The sequence below is a fragment of the Notolabrus celidotus genome, unplaced genomic scaffold (genome assembly GCF_009762535.1).
Source record: "Notolabrus celidotus isolate fNotCel1 unplaced genomic scaffold, fNotCel1.pri scaffold_413_arrow_ctg1, whole genome shotgun sequence".
Lineage (NCBI taxonomy): Eukaryota > Metazoa > Chordata > Actinopteri > Labriformes > Labridae > Notolabrus > Notolabrus celidotus.
The window spans coordinates 1-15,000 of NW_023260227.1; the positions used below are offsets into that span (position 1 = coordinate 1).

Below are 15,000 nucleotides of genomic sequence, written 5' to 3' on the forward strand. Positions count from 1 at the left end.
TTCTGTTCAGGACTCAGTTCAGACTGTGAGGAAAGAGGAGACCTGTTCAGATCCCCTGTGAGGACAATACACACTGAACTACACACAGTACAATACACACTACACTACACACACTACACTACACTACACTACACTACACTACACTACACACACTACACACACTGAACTACACACTGTTCAGGACTCAGTTCAGACTGTGAGGAGAGAGGAGACCTGTTCAGATCCCCTGTGAGGACAATACACACTGAACTACACACACTACAATACACACTACACTACACACACTACACTACACTACACACACTACACACACTGAACTACACACTGTTCAGGACTCAGTTCAGACTGTGAGGAGAGAGGAGACCTGTTCAGATCCCCTGTGAGGACAATACACACTGAACTACACACACTACAATACACACTACACTACAGTTCAGTTGAGGTCAGGTGAGGTCAGGTGAGTTCAGTTGAGGTCAGGTCAGTTCAGGTGAGTTCAGTTGAGGTCAGGTCAGTTCAGGTGAGTTCAGTTGAGGTCAGGTGAGGTCAGGTGAGTTCAGGTGAGGTCAGGTGTGTTCAGGTGAGTTCAGTTGAGGTCAGGTGAGTTCAGGTGAGTTCAGGTGAGTTCAGGTGAGTTCAGTCGAGGTCAGGTGAGGTCAGGTGAGGTCAGGTCAGTTCAGGTGAGTTCAGGTGAGGTCAGGTGAGTTCAGGTGAGGTCAGGTGAGGTCATCATTGGACATATTTTGATGTGAATCCCCCTTTGTCTCTCTCTCTCTCTCTCTCTCTCTCTCTCTCTCTCTCTCTCCACAGATAACTCTGGCTCGCTCGCCCCCTCTCCTGTCATTGGTCAGTCAGTCAAATCTGCAGGGTGTATTTTCTGGCGTCTTCCTGCAGGGCGATGATATGCTGCTCGACACCCGACACCTCAATACCAGCGGGCTGGCTGGCCCCCTCTACTGGAGACTACCCCCCCAGTTTGAAGGACACCAGGTACTGTGCCCTGATCTTTGACTGACAGGATCAGGAGACTCGGCTGTTATCAGCCCTGATCTCTGACTGACAGGATCAGGAGACTCGGCTGTTATCAGCCCTGATCTCTGACTGACAGGATCAGGAGACTCGGCTGTTATCAGCCCTGATCTTTGACTGACAGGATCAGGAGACTCGGCTGTGTTCAGCCCTGATCTCTGACTGACAGGATCAGGAGACTCGGCTGTTATCAGCCCTGATCTTTGACTGACAGGATCAGGTAACTCGGCTGTGTTCAGCCCTGATCTCTGACTGACAGGATCAGGAGACTCGGCTGTTATCAGCCCTGATCTTTGACTGACAGGATCAGGAGACTCGGCTGTGTTCAGCCCTGATCTCTGACTGACAGGATCAGGAGACTCGGCTGTTATCAGCCCTGATCTCTGACTGACAGGATCAGGTGACTCGGCTGTGTTCAGCCCTGGTCTGGGACTGACAGGATCATAGAACACTGGGTGACAACTTCCTGTGTATTGTGTATTGTTGATTGTGTATCTGATTGTGTATCTGATTGTATATCTGATCGTGTACTTTGTATGGTTCAGCTGTTGTCGTATGGCGGAGTTCTCTCTTACATCATCACCTTCTACGCTGAGGATGGGGTGGGGTTGTCCAATCAGGAGCCTCAGGTGATGATGAGGGGCGGGACTCTGAGGAAGCTGGTGATATACGCTGACATGGTTGCCCCTGGCAACAGCATCAGGACACGGCATGACATCATGATGACAGAGGTACAGCAGCAAGGAATTATGGGAAACAAGAGTACCATGCTTTAAATGACTGGTTACTAAAGTGTGTGTGTGTGTGTGTGTGTGTGTGTGTGTGTGTGTGTGTGTGTGTGTGTGTGTGTGTTACAGCACAAGTGGAAGTACTTCAACTCGGTTTCGGACAGCTCAGTGACTCGCTCTGACTTCCTGTCTGTCATCAACGACCTCGAATACATCGCCGTCAAAGCGTCGTACGGAACCACACTGTTACAGAGCAGGTACACAACCTGACTACACAACTACACAACCACACTGTTACAGAGCAGGTACACAACCTGACTACACAACTACACAACCACACTGTTACAGAGCAGGTACACAACCTGACTACACAACTACACAACCACACTGTTACAGAGCAGGTACACAACCTGACTACACAACTACACAACCACACTGTTACAGATCAGGTACACTACACAACTACACAACTACACAACTACACAACTACACAACTACACAACTACACAACTACACAACTACAGTGTTTGGGTCTGTCTTTATCTAATAGGATATCAAACATCACCATGGAAACAGCAGTGGGGGCGGAGTTCATGGAGGGATCGAGGTTAATGTGGCCGTGGCCAGAAACATTGAGTCCTGCATTTGTCCAACTGGATACACTGGACACTCCTGTCAGGTAACTTACCTGTCTGTCTCTCTGACCTGTCTCTCTGACCTGTCTGTCTGTCTGTCTGTCTGTCTGTCTGTCTGTCTGTCTCTAGACCTGTCTGTCTGTCTGACCTGTCTGTCTGTCTCTAGACCTGTCTGTCTGTCTGTCTGTCTGTCTGACCTGTCTGTCTCTAGACCTGTCTGTCTGTCTGACCTGTCTGTCTGTCTGTCTGTCTGTCTGTCTGTCTGTCTGACCTGTCTGTCTCCCTGACCTGTCTGTCTGACCTGTCTCTCTGACCTGTCTGTCTGACCTGTCTGTCTCTCTGACCTGTCTCCCTCTCTGACCTGTCTGTCTCTCTGACCTGTCTCCCTCTCTGACCTGTCTCTCTATCTGACCTGTCTCTCTGACCTGTCTGTCTCTCTGACCTGTCTCTCTGACCTGTCTGTCTCTGACCTGTCTCTCTGACCTGTCTGCCTCTGAACTGTCTGTCTCTGACCTGTCCTGTGTCTCTTACCTGTCTGTCTCTGACCTGTCTATCTCTCTGACCTGTCTGTCTCTGACCTGTCTGTCTCTGACCTGTCTATCTCTCTGACCTGTCTGTCTCTGACCTGTCTGTCTCTGACCTGTCTGTCTCTGACCTGTCTGTCTCTCTGACCTGTCTGTCTCTGACCTGTCTGTCTCTGACCTGTCTGTCTCTGACCTGTCTATCTCTCTGACCTGTCTGTCTCTGACCTGTCTGTCTCTGACCTGTCTATCTCTCTGACCTGTCTGTCTCTGACCTGTCTGTCTCTGACCTGTCTGTCTCTGACCTGTCTATCTCTCTGACCTGTCTGTCTCTGACCTGTCTGTCTCTGACCTGTCTGTCTCTGACCTGTCTATCTCTCTGACCTGTCTGTCTCTGACCTGTCTGTCTCTGACCTGTCTATCTCTCTGACCTGTCTATCTCTCTGACCTGTCTGTCTCTCTGACCTGTCTGTCTCTGACCTGTCTGTCTCTGACCTGTCTGTCTCTCTGACCTGTCTTTCTCTGACTAGTCTGTCTCTGACCTGTCTGTCTCTGACCTGTCTGTCTCTGACCTGTTTGTCTGTCTGACCTGTCTGTCTCTCTGACCTGTCTGTGTCTCTGACCTGTCTGTCTCTGACCTGTCTATCTCTCTGACCTGTCTGTCTCTGACCTGTCTGTCTCTGACCTGTCTATCTCTCTGACCTGTCTGTCTCTGACCTGTCTGTCTCTGACCTGTCTGTCTCTGACCTGTCTGTCTCTCTGACCTGTCTTTCTCTGACTTGTCTGTCTCTGACCTGTCTGTCTCTCTTCCTGTCTCTCTGACCTGTCTGTCTCTCTGACCTGTCTCTCTCTCTGACCTGTCTGTCTCTGACCTGTCTCTCTCTCTGACCTGTCTGTCTCTCTAACCTGTCTGTCTCTCTGACCTGTCTGTCTGTCTGTCTGTCTGTCTGTCTGTCTGACCTGTCTGTCTCTCTAACCTGTCTGTCTGACCTGTCTCTCTGACCTGTCTGTCTGACCTGTCTGTCTCTCTGACCTGGTTCTCTGACCTGTCTGTGTCTCTGACCTGTCTGTCTCTGACCTGTCTCTCTGACCTGTCTGTCTCTCTGACCTGTCTCTCTGACCTGTCTGTCTCTGACCTGTCTCTCTGACCTGTCTGCCTCTGAACTGTCTGTCTCTGACCTGTCTGTCTCTCTGACCTGTCTTTCTCTGACTAGTCTGTCTCTGACCTGTCTGTCTCTGACCTGTCTGTCTCTGACCTGTCTGTCTCTCTGACCTGTCTCTCTGACCTGTCTGTCTCTGACCTGTCTCTCTGACCTGTCTGCCTCTGAACTGTCTGTCTCTGACCTGTCTGTCTCTCTGACCTGTCTTTCTCTGACTAGTCTGTCTCTGACCTGTCTGTCTCTGACCTGTCTGTCTCTGACCTGTCTGTCTCTCTGACCTGTCTGTCTCTCTGACCTGTCTGTGTCTCTGACCTGTCTGTCTCTGACCTGTCTATCTCTCTGACCTGTCTGTCTCTGACCTGTCTGTCTCTGACCTGTCTGTCTCTCTGACCTGTCTGTGTCTCTTACCTGTCTGTCTCTGACCTGTCTATCTCTCTGACCTGTCTGTCTCTGACCTGTCTGTGTCTCTGACCTGTCTGTCTCTCTGACCTGTCTGTGTCTCTGACCTGTCTGTGTCTCTGACCTGTCTGTCTCTGACCTGTCTGTCTCTCTGACCTGTCTGTGTCTCTGACCTGTCTCCCTGTAGGACTGTGCTGCAGGTTTTTTCCGTCAGCTTGTGTCTGAGATGTCGTCTCAGAGTTTGAAGTCTCTGTTCGTTCTTCCGTGTGTTCCGTGTCGCTGCAACAACCACAGCGAGAGCTGCGACCAAGAGACCGGACTCTGTCAGGTAACATGCTAACACATGCTAACACAGGATGACACATGCTAACACAGGATGACACAGGATGACACATGCTAACACAGGATGACACATGATGACACATGATGACACAGGATGACACATGCTAACACATGATGACACATGATGACACATGCTAACACATGATGACACAGGATGACACATGATGACACATGATGACACAGGATGACACATGATAACACATGCTAACACATGATGACACACGATGACACATGATGACACATGATGACACATGATGACACACGATGACACACGATGACACACGATGACACATGATGACACATGATGACACATGCTAACACATGATGACACAGGATGACACATGATGACACATGATGACACAGGATGACACATGATGACACATGATGACACATGATGACACATGCTAACACGTGATGACACATGATGACACATGATGACACACGATGACACACGATGACACACGATGACACATGATGACACATGCTAACACATGCTAACACATGATGACACAGGATGACACATGATGACACATGCTAACACATGATGACACATGATGACACATGCTAACACAGGATGACACATGATGACACATGATGACACATGCTAACACACGATGACACATGATGACACATGATGACACATGCTAACACATGATGACACAGGATGACACATGATGACACACGATGACACACGATGACACACGATGACACATGATGACACATGATGACACATGCTAACACATGATGACACATGATGACACATGATGACACACGATGACACACGATGACACACGATGACACATGATGACACATGCTAACACATGCTAACACATGATGACACAGGATGACACATGATGACACATGCTAACACATGATGACACATGATGACACATGCTAACACAGGATGACACATGATGACACATGATGACACATGCTAACACATGATGACACATGATGACACATGCTAACACAGGATGACACAGGATGACACATGATGACACATGCTAACACACGATGACACATGATGACACATGATGACACATGCTAACACATGATGACACATGATGACACATGATGACACATGATGACACATGATGACACATGCTAACACATGCTAACACAGGATGACACATGATGACACATGATGACACATGATGACACATGCTAACACAGGATGACACATGATGACACATGATGACACATGCTAACACATGCTAACACATGATGACACATGATGACACATGATGACACATGATGACACATGCTAACACATGACACATGATGACACACGATGACACATGATGACACATGATGACACACGATGACACATGATGACACATGATGACACATGCTAACACAGGATGACACATGATGACACATGATGACACATGCTAACACAGGATGACACATGATGACACATGATGACACATGCTAACACATGCTAACACATGATGACACATGATGACACATGATGACACATGATGACACATGCTAACACATGACACATGATGACACACGATGACACATGATGACACATGATGACACACGATGACACATGATGACACATGATGACACATGCTAACACAGGATGACACACGGTGACACACGATGACACACGATGACACAGGTCTGTACAGGTCTGTACAGGTCTGTACAGGTCTACAGGTCTGTACAAGTCTGTACAGGTCTCTACAGGTCTCTATAGGTCTCTACAGATCTCTGCAATTCTGTACAGGTCTCTACAGGTATCTGCAGGTCTCTACAGGTCTGTACAGGTCTGTACAGGTATGTACAGGTCTCTACAGGTCTACAGGTCTCTACAGGTATCTACAGGTCTGTACAGGTCTCTACAGGTATCTACAGGTCTGTACAGGTATGTACAGGTCTGTACAGGTCTGTACAGGTCTGTACAGGTATGTACAGGTATGTACAGGTCTCTACAGGTCTCTACAGGTATCTACAGGTCTGTACAGGTCTGTACAGGTCTGTACAGGTCTGTACAGGTATGTACAGGTATGTACAGGTCTGTACAGGTCTGTACAGGTCTCTACAGGTCTGTACAGGTCTGTACAGGTCTGTACAGGTCTGTACAGGTCTGTACAGGTCTGTACAGGTCTGTACAGGTATGTACAGGTCTGTACAGGTCTCTACAGGTATCTACAGGTCTGTACAGGTCTGTACAGGTCTGTACAGGTCTGTACAGGTCTGTACAGGTCTGTACAGGTATGTACAGGTCTCTACAGGTCTACAGGTCTCTACAGGTATCTACAGGTCTGTACAGGTCTCTACAGGTATCTACAGGTCTGTACAGGTATGTACAGGTCTGTACAGGTCTGTACAGGTCTGTACAGGTATGTACAGGTATGTACAGGTCTCTACAGGTATCTACAGGTCTGTACAGGTCTGTACAGGTCTGTACAGGTCTGTACAGGTCTGTACAGGTATGTACAGGTCTCTACAGGTCTCTACAGGTCTCTACAGGGCTGTCATTAGTCATATGTTTGTGTTTTCTTCAAACAGGGTTGTCAGCACCACACCACTGGGCGGCGCTGTGAGCTGTGTGCCTCAGGTCACTATGGGAATGTGAGCGGCTCCGTCAGTGATTGCTCCCTGTGTGCTTGCCCCCTACAGGACAACAGGTGACACTGCAGGCTATCTAATCTACCCAGCTTCCATAAGTTCAGATGCTGTGTATAATGTGAATAAAAACATAAGGTGATGATTCAAACGAAGCTTTAAACCCAACATTTAACTTATCAGAACACATTTAACTTAACAGAACACATTTAACTTATCAGAACACATTTAACTTATCAGAACACATTTAACTTATCAGAACACATTTAACTTAACAGAACACATTTAACTTAACAGAACACATTTAACTTATCAGAACACATTTAACTTAACAGAACACATTTAACTTATCAGAACACATTTAACTTAACAGAACACATTTAACGTTTTAACGGAACACATTTAACGTTTTAACAGAGAAAAGTTGCTTTTAGATATTAATATGACCTTTTAGAATCTGAAGCAGCAGCACTATTCAAACAGTCAGTACAGAGACAACTAAACACCTGGAGGAACATCTCATGATGTTCATGATCTACAGCTGAGTCAAATGACCGGGTACAAAAACTCCAGAGAGGATGAGTCTCTCAGAGGGAGAAAGGGGAAGAGGTTCAGATCTCTGTGAGAGACTGCGTGAGCCAACAGTTCAACAGATCAGAATAAAGATCCTCAGAGTAACAACGAGTTAGAGGATTCATCACTAAAGACTCAGAGGAGACCCCTCTGGACCACAGGGACCAGGACCAAGACTGGATGGGCCTGATCTACAGACCCTCAGGCAGCACTGCATTAAACACAGACATGACTCTGTAGTGGAAGTCACTGCATTAAAACAACTTTGTTTGTGTGTGTGTGTGTGTGTGTGTAGTTTCAGTCCCAGCTGTGTAGCAGAGGGAGCGTTGGGGGATTTCCGCTGCACCGCCTGTCAGGAGGGATATGAGGGAAGATACTGTGAGAGGTGAGAGCGGTCCCTGATGACATCATCAGCCTCACGTCACCTGACTCTGACATCATCACCTTTGCCAAATGACCTCACCGTCCAGAAGGCTTTTACTTTGAACTGCTGACAATGTTTCACTTCACGGGACGCTCAAACTCTGACTGTCGACCTGCAGGTGTTCTGTTGGTTACTATGGTAACCCATCATTGACCAACGGGCTGTGTTCACCCTGCACCTGCAGTGGGCGGGGCTCCCTGCATCCGCTCTGTGACACACTAACCGGACAGTGTGACTGTAAGGCCGGGGTCAGAGGTCAGTCATGTGACCAGTGTGAAGAGAGACACATCCTGCAGGAGGGCGAGTGTGTGTGTGAGTAAAAAAGACACACACATACACACACACACACACTAACACACACAGACACACACAGACATTTATTTTTTGGAGGTGATGCTAGTGTGTGTGTGTGTATGTGTGTGTGTGTGTGTTTTTCCACAGCCTGTGATGACGAGTGTTCTGGTGTTCTATTGGACGACCTGGAGAAAATTCACAACTACTTCCTGTCAGTCAACCTGAGCAGCGTTGCCATGGCGCCGTACAGTCAGCTGGTGATGGCGGAAAACCAGACGAGAGAGTTCCAGGTACACACGCACACACACACACGCGCACACACACACACACACAATTAAACAATGACACAATGCAGTAACATGTTATGATGCTGTCCTCTGCTGGTGTGAAGTGTTGCTGATCTAAAGGTGTGTGTGAACCTGGTGTTTACCTACTGTGTGTGTGTGTGTGTGTGTGTGTGTGTGTGTGTGTGTGTGTGTGTGTGTGTGTGTGTACAGGTGCAGTTTTACATGAACACGTCTGTCACTGTGCGGTTGTCCAGAGTGGAGGATGAGCTGAGTCACATGACCTCTGACCTCAGCGTCATGATGCAGCAGGTAACCATGGCGACTCTAATGAAGTGTTGTAAACAGGAAGTCAGGGTGTGTAGCTTCTGTGTCGTAGCGATGCCTGTTAGTTTGAATGGAGGCTTGTTTGCAGCTGTGGAACCAGCAGCAGAGGGAGGATGTGCGTCGTGGCTGCTGGTTCTAGTTTTGAGGTTCTGGTTCCCCCAGGTCCTGACAGTCAGGTGCCGGATCAGCAGCATGGGCCCTGTTACAACGGTTCCAAACCAAGTTGCATTGTTTGGAGTGGGCCCTTGTACCACCGCCTTAGAGTGACACGTTTCTACTTGTTATTTATAAAGAGATTATTATTATGAAAGGGTGAATACCTTCGTTTTAAATACTGAGAGATGTGAAGTGGACTGAAGGATCTCTCTCTTCTGATTGGTCAGGTCGCACATTTCTCTAACCACCTGGAGAAAGTGTCCATGTCCACCAGGAACAGCGTTTCCCAGAGTGCACTGCTGCTAGAGAGCATCAGCAACCTGCAGGACAACATTCAGGGTAAACAAGTGTTTATGAACAATTATGACATCATTCACTGCATCACAACCATGAAACGATGACCACCTCTTCATTGATTGGCTCAGAGCTGCAGTTTGAGGCGGGGCTTCTGAACCAGACTACAGGAGTGGAGCTTGATTCAGCCAATCAGACACGTCTGCTGGAGGAGGTGGAGTCCATGTTGGATGCCATCAGAGCAGTCGAGCTGACAGCTGCCAGCATCGCAGCCAATCAGGAGCTCAGGTGAGTTTAAAGACTATTTATATTAAAATGAAGCACGGCGTGATTTCAGGCCACAAGGTCAAGCTCTGCCCACAAATCATCAACTTAACACTCTGACGCTCTGTAGAGAGTCCTCACGCTCCCTCAGCAAACCGCCAGGGAGCTGCTCTCCCTGCCACAGGCTTTCCATGTATGGACATATAAGGAAGGAGAGATGTGCTCTCAGGGACAGAACGGACCAAAACTCAGAGTTAGAAAACAATTCTCTGTGAAGAATCCTGAACGTGGTTTTATATGAAATTACCCCCACACTCTGTCTCTGTCTCTCTCTCTCTCTCTCTGACTGTCTTTGCAGTCTCTCAGAGTCTCTGGTCCAGATGCTGCAGTTGGACTTTATGTCGAACAGAGTGGCAGTCGACGACAGGCTCCGCCCCCTCTCAGCCTCCCTTCCAGTTGGCATGGAAACACTGCGGTTTATACAAACACATCTGAATGATGCTGCAGCAAGAAACAGGCAGTCACACACTCTGCTGGACTCAACACACACTCTGCTGGACACACACAAGGTTTAACCCCGCACTTCCTGTTCACACACCTTTCATTGATACACACCTGTAGGACTCACACACCTGTAGGACTCACACACCTGTAGGACTCACACACCTGCAGGACTCACACACCTGTAGGACTCACACACCTGTAGGACTCACACACCTGTAGGACTCACACACCTGTAGGACTCACACACCTGTAGGACTCACACACCTGTAGGACTCACACACCTGCAGGACTCACACACCTGTAGGACTCACACACCTGCAGGACTCACACACCTGTAGGACTCACACACCTGCAGGACTCACACACCTGCAGCTCACACACCTGCAGGACTCACACACCTGCAGCTCACACACCTGCAGCTCACACACCTGCAGCTCACACACGTCTGGCTGATGTTGTTCTTGTGTTTTTCAGTTGCTCCATCAGAACCTGAGTGCTCAGTGTGCGTCTGTAGACGAAGTGACGGAAGACACACAACTGCTGCTGGAAGACACAATCATCATCACACAGGAGCTAACAAACACCACCACGGTACTACACACACTACACAAACACCACCATGGTTCAATACACACTACACAAACATCAACACGGTACAACACACACTACACAAACACCACCACGGTACAACACACACTACACAAACATCACCACGGTACAACACACGCTACACAAACACCACCACGGTACAACACACGCTACACAAACATCACCACGGTACAACACACACTACACAAACATCACCACGGTACAACACACGCTACACAAACACCACCACGGTACAACACACGCTACACAAACACCACCACGGTACAACACACGCTACACAAACACCACCACGGTACAACACACGCTACACAAACACCACCACGGTACAACACACGCTACACAAACACCACCACGGTACAACACACGCTACACAAACACCACCACGGTACAACACACGCTACACAAACACCACCACGGTACAACACACGCTACACAAACACCACCACGGTACAACACACGCTACACAAACACCACCACGGTACAACACACGCTACACAAACACCACCACGGTACAACACACGCTACACAAACACCACCACGGTACAACACACACTACACAAACACCACCACGGTACAACACACGCTACACAAACACCACCACGGTACAACACACGCTACACAAACACCACCACGGTACAACACACGCTACACAAACATCACCACGGTACAACACACACTACACAAACACCACCACGGTACAACACACGCTACACAAACACCACCACGGTACAACACACACTACACAAACACCACCACGGTACAACACACGCTACACAAACACCACCACGGTACAACACACGCTACACAAACACCACCACGGTACAACACACGCTACACAAACACCACCACGGTACAACACACACTACACAAACACCACCACGGTACAACACACGCTACACAAACACCACCACGGTACAACACACGCTACACAAACACCACCACGGTACAACACACGCTACACAAACACCACCACGGTACAACACACGCTACACAAACACCACCACGGTACAACACACACTACACAAACACCACCACGGTACAACACACGCTACACAAACATCACCACGGTACAACACACGCTACACAAACACAGTACATTTTATATTGCTAATTTTTATAACCTCATGATCACATGACCTCATGATCACATGACCTCATGATCACATGACCTCATGATCATATGACCTCATGATCACATGACCTCATGATCACATGACCTCATGATCACATGACCTCATGATCACATGACCTCATGATCACATGACCTCATGATCACATGACCTCATGATCATATGACCTCATGATCACATGACCTCATGATCACATGACCTCATGATCACATGACCTCATGATCATATGACCTCATGATCATGACCTCATGATCACATGACCTCATGATCATATGAACTCATGATCATATGACCTCATGATCACATGACCTCATGATCACATGACCTCATGATCATATGACCTCATGATCACATGACCTCGTGATCACATGACCTCATGATCACATGACCTCATGATCACATGACCTCATTATCACATGACCTCATTATCATATGACCTCATTATCATATGACCTCATTATCATATGACCTCATGATGACATGACCTCATGATGACATGACCTCATGATCATATGACCTCATGATGACATGACCTCATGATGACATGACCTCATTATCATATGACCTCATTATCACATGACCTCATTATCACATGAACTCATTATCAAATGACCTCATGATTATATGACCTCATGATCACGTGACCTCATGATCAAATGACCTCATGATCACGTGACCTCATTATCATATGACCTCATGATGAAACCTCTAGTACCAGGTGGAGGACTCACCTGTCCATGGTGTGATGATGTCATTGATGTTTTTGACTCGGTTGAGATGTTCTTATCAGCATACTTATAATTTTGATTGTCCCTATTGGTGGACATTTCTACCTGTCATGGTATCACAGGTGAGTAACAGAAGTACTCAAAAATCCAATCAGTAACATGACCTCACCTATGTGTGCACAGCAGGTGGAGGAGTTCAGTGGTCAGCTGGATCAGTGGCACCCCCTGCTGAGGAAACAGGTGGACAGTTTGGTTGTTGGACTAAAGAAGACAGATGCTCTGGAGAGTGTGTACCGTGTAGAAAGCCACACCCACCAGCTGCAGAGCCACGCCCACTCCCTGCACAGGTGAGTGTTTTTATGTGTACCCATTAATGCAGGTGTGTACAAGTGTGTGTACAGTTGTATGTATAGGTGTGTACAGGTGTGTACAAGTGTGTGTACAGTTGTGTGTATAGGTGTATACAGGTGTGTACAGGTGTGTGTACAGGTGTGCACAGGTGTGTGTACAGGTGTGTATAGGTGTGTACAGGTGTGTGTACAGGTGTGTACAGGTGTGTGTACAGGTGTGTACAGGTGTGTGTACAGGTGTGTACAGGTGTGTGTACAGATGTGTGTACAGGTGTGTGTAAAGGGGTGTATAGGTGTGTGTACAGGTGTGTACAGGTGTGTGTACAGATGTGTGTATAGGTGTGTACAGGTGTGTACAAGTGTGTGTATAGGTGTGCACAGGTGTGTGTTCGTGTGTGTACAGGTGTGTAAAGGTGTGTGTACAGGTGTGTACAGGTGTGTGCGTAAAGGTGTGTACAGATGTGTGTACAGGTGTGTGTATAGGTGTGTACAGGTGTGTACAAGTGTGTGTATAGGTGTGCACAGGTGTGTGTACGTGTGTGTACAGGTGTGTAAAGGTGTGTGTACAGGTGTGTACAGGTGTGTGTACAGGTGTGTACAGGTGTGTACAGGTGTGTGTACAGGTGTGTGTACAGGTGTGTGTACAGGTGTGTATAGGCTTGTGTACAGGTGTGTATAGGCGTGTGTATAGGCGTGTGTACAGATGTGTGTACAGGTGTGTGTACAGGTGTGTACAGATGTGTGTACAGGTGTCTGTACAGGTGTGTGTACAGGTGTGTATAGGCGTGTGTTTAGATGTGTGTACAGGTGTGTGTACAGGTGTGTGTAAAGGTGTGTGTAAAGGTGTGTACAGGTGTGTGTACAGGTGTGTATAGGTGTGTGTAAAGGTGTGTAAAGGTGTGTGTAAAGGCGTGTGTACAGATGTGTGTACAGGTGTGTGTACAGGTGTGTGTACAGTTGTGTGTACAGGTGTGTGTAAAGGTGTGTACATGTGTGTGTACAGGTGTGTAGAGGTGTGTGTACAGATGTGTGTACAGTTGTGTGTACAGATGTGTGTACAGTTGTGTGTACAGGTGTGTGTAAAGTTGTGTAAAGGTGTGTGTACAGGTGTGTGTACAAGTGTGTGTACAGGTGTGTACAGATGTGTGTACAGGTGTGTACAGGTGTGTGTACAGATGTGTGTACAGGTGTGTACAGGTGTGTACAGGTGTGTGTACAGATGTGTGTACAGGTGTGTGTACAGGTGTGTGTACAGGTGTGTACAGGTGTGTGTACAGGTGTGTGTACAGGTGTTTGTACAGGTGTGTGTACAGATGTGTGTACAGGTGTATGTACAGGTGTGTGTACAGGTGTGTATAAGTATGTACAGGTGTGTGTACAGGTGTGTACAGGTGTGTACAGGTGTGTGTACAGGTGTGTACAGGTGTGTGTACAGGTGTGTGTACAGGTGTGTATAGGTATGTACAGGTGTGTGTACAGGTGTCTGTACAGGTGTGTATAGGTGTGTGTAAAGGTGTGTGTAAAGGTGTGTACAGGTGTGTACAGGTGTGTGTACAGGTGTGTGTACAGATGTGTGTACAGGTGTGTACAGATGTGTGTACAGGTGTGTACAGATGTGTGTACAGGTGTGTGTACAGGTGTGTACAGGTGTGTGTACAGGTGTGTACAGGTGTGT

General features: G+C 47.7%; 1 pseudogene; it reads left to right on the top strand.

Moving 5' to 3' along the window:
- The first annotated feature begins 6 nt into the window (after positions 1 to 6).
- The window catches only part of LOC117809764, a 24,352-nt pseudogene continuing 9,358 nt past the window's right edge, over positions 7 to 15,000 (top strand).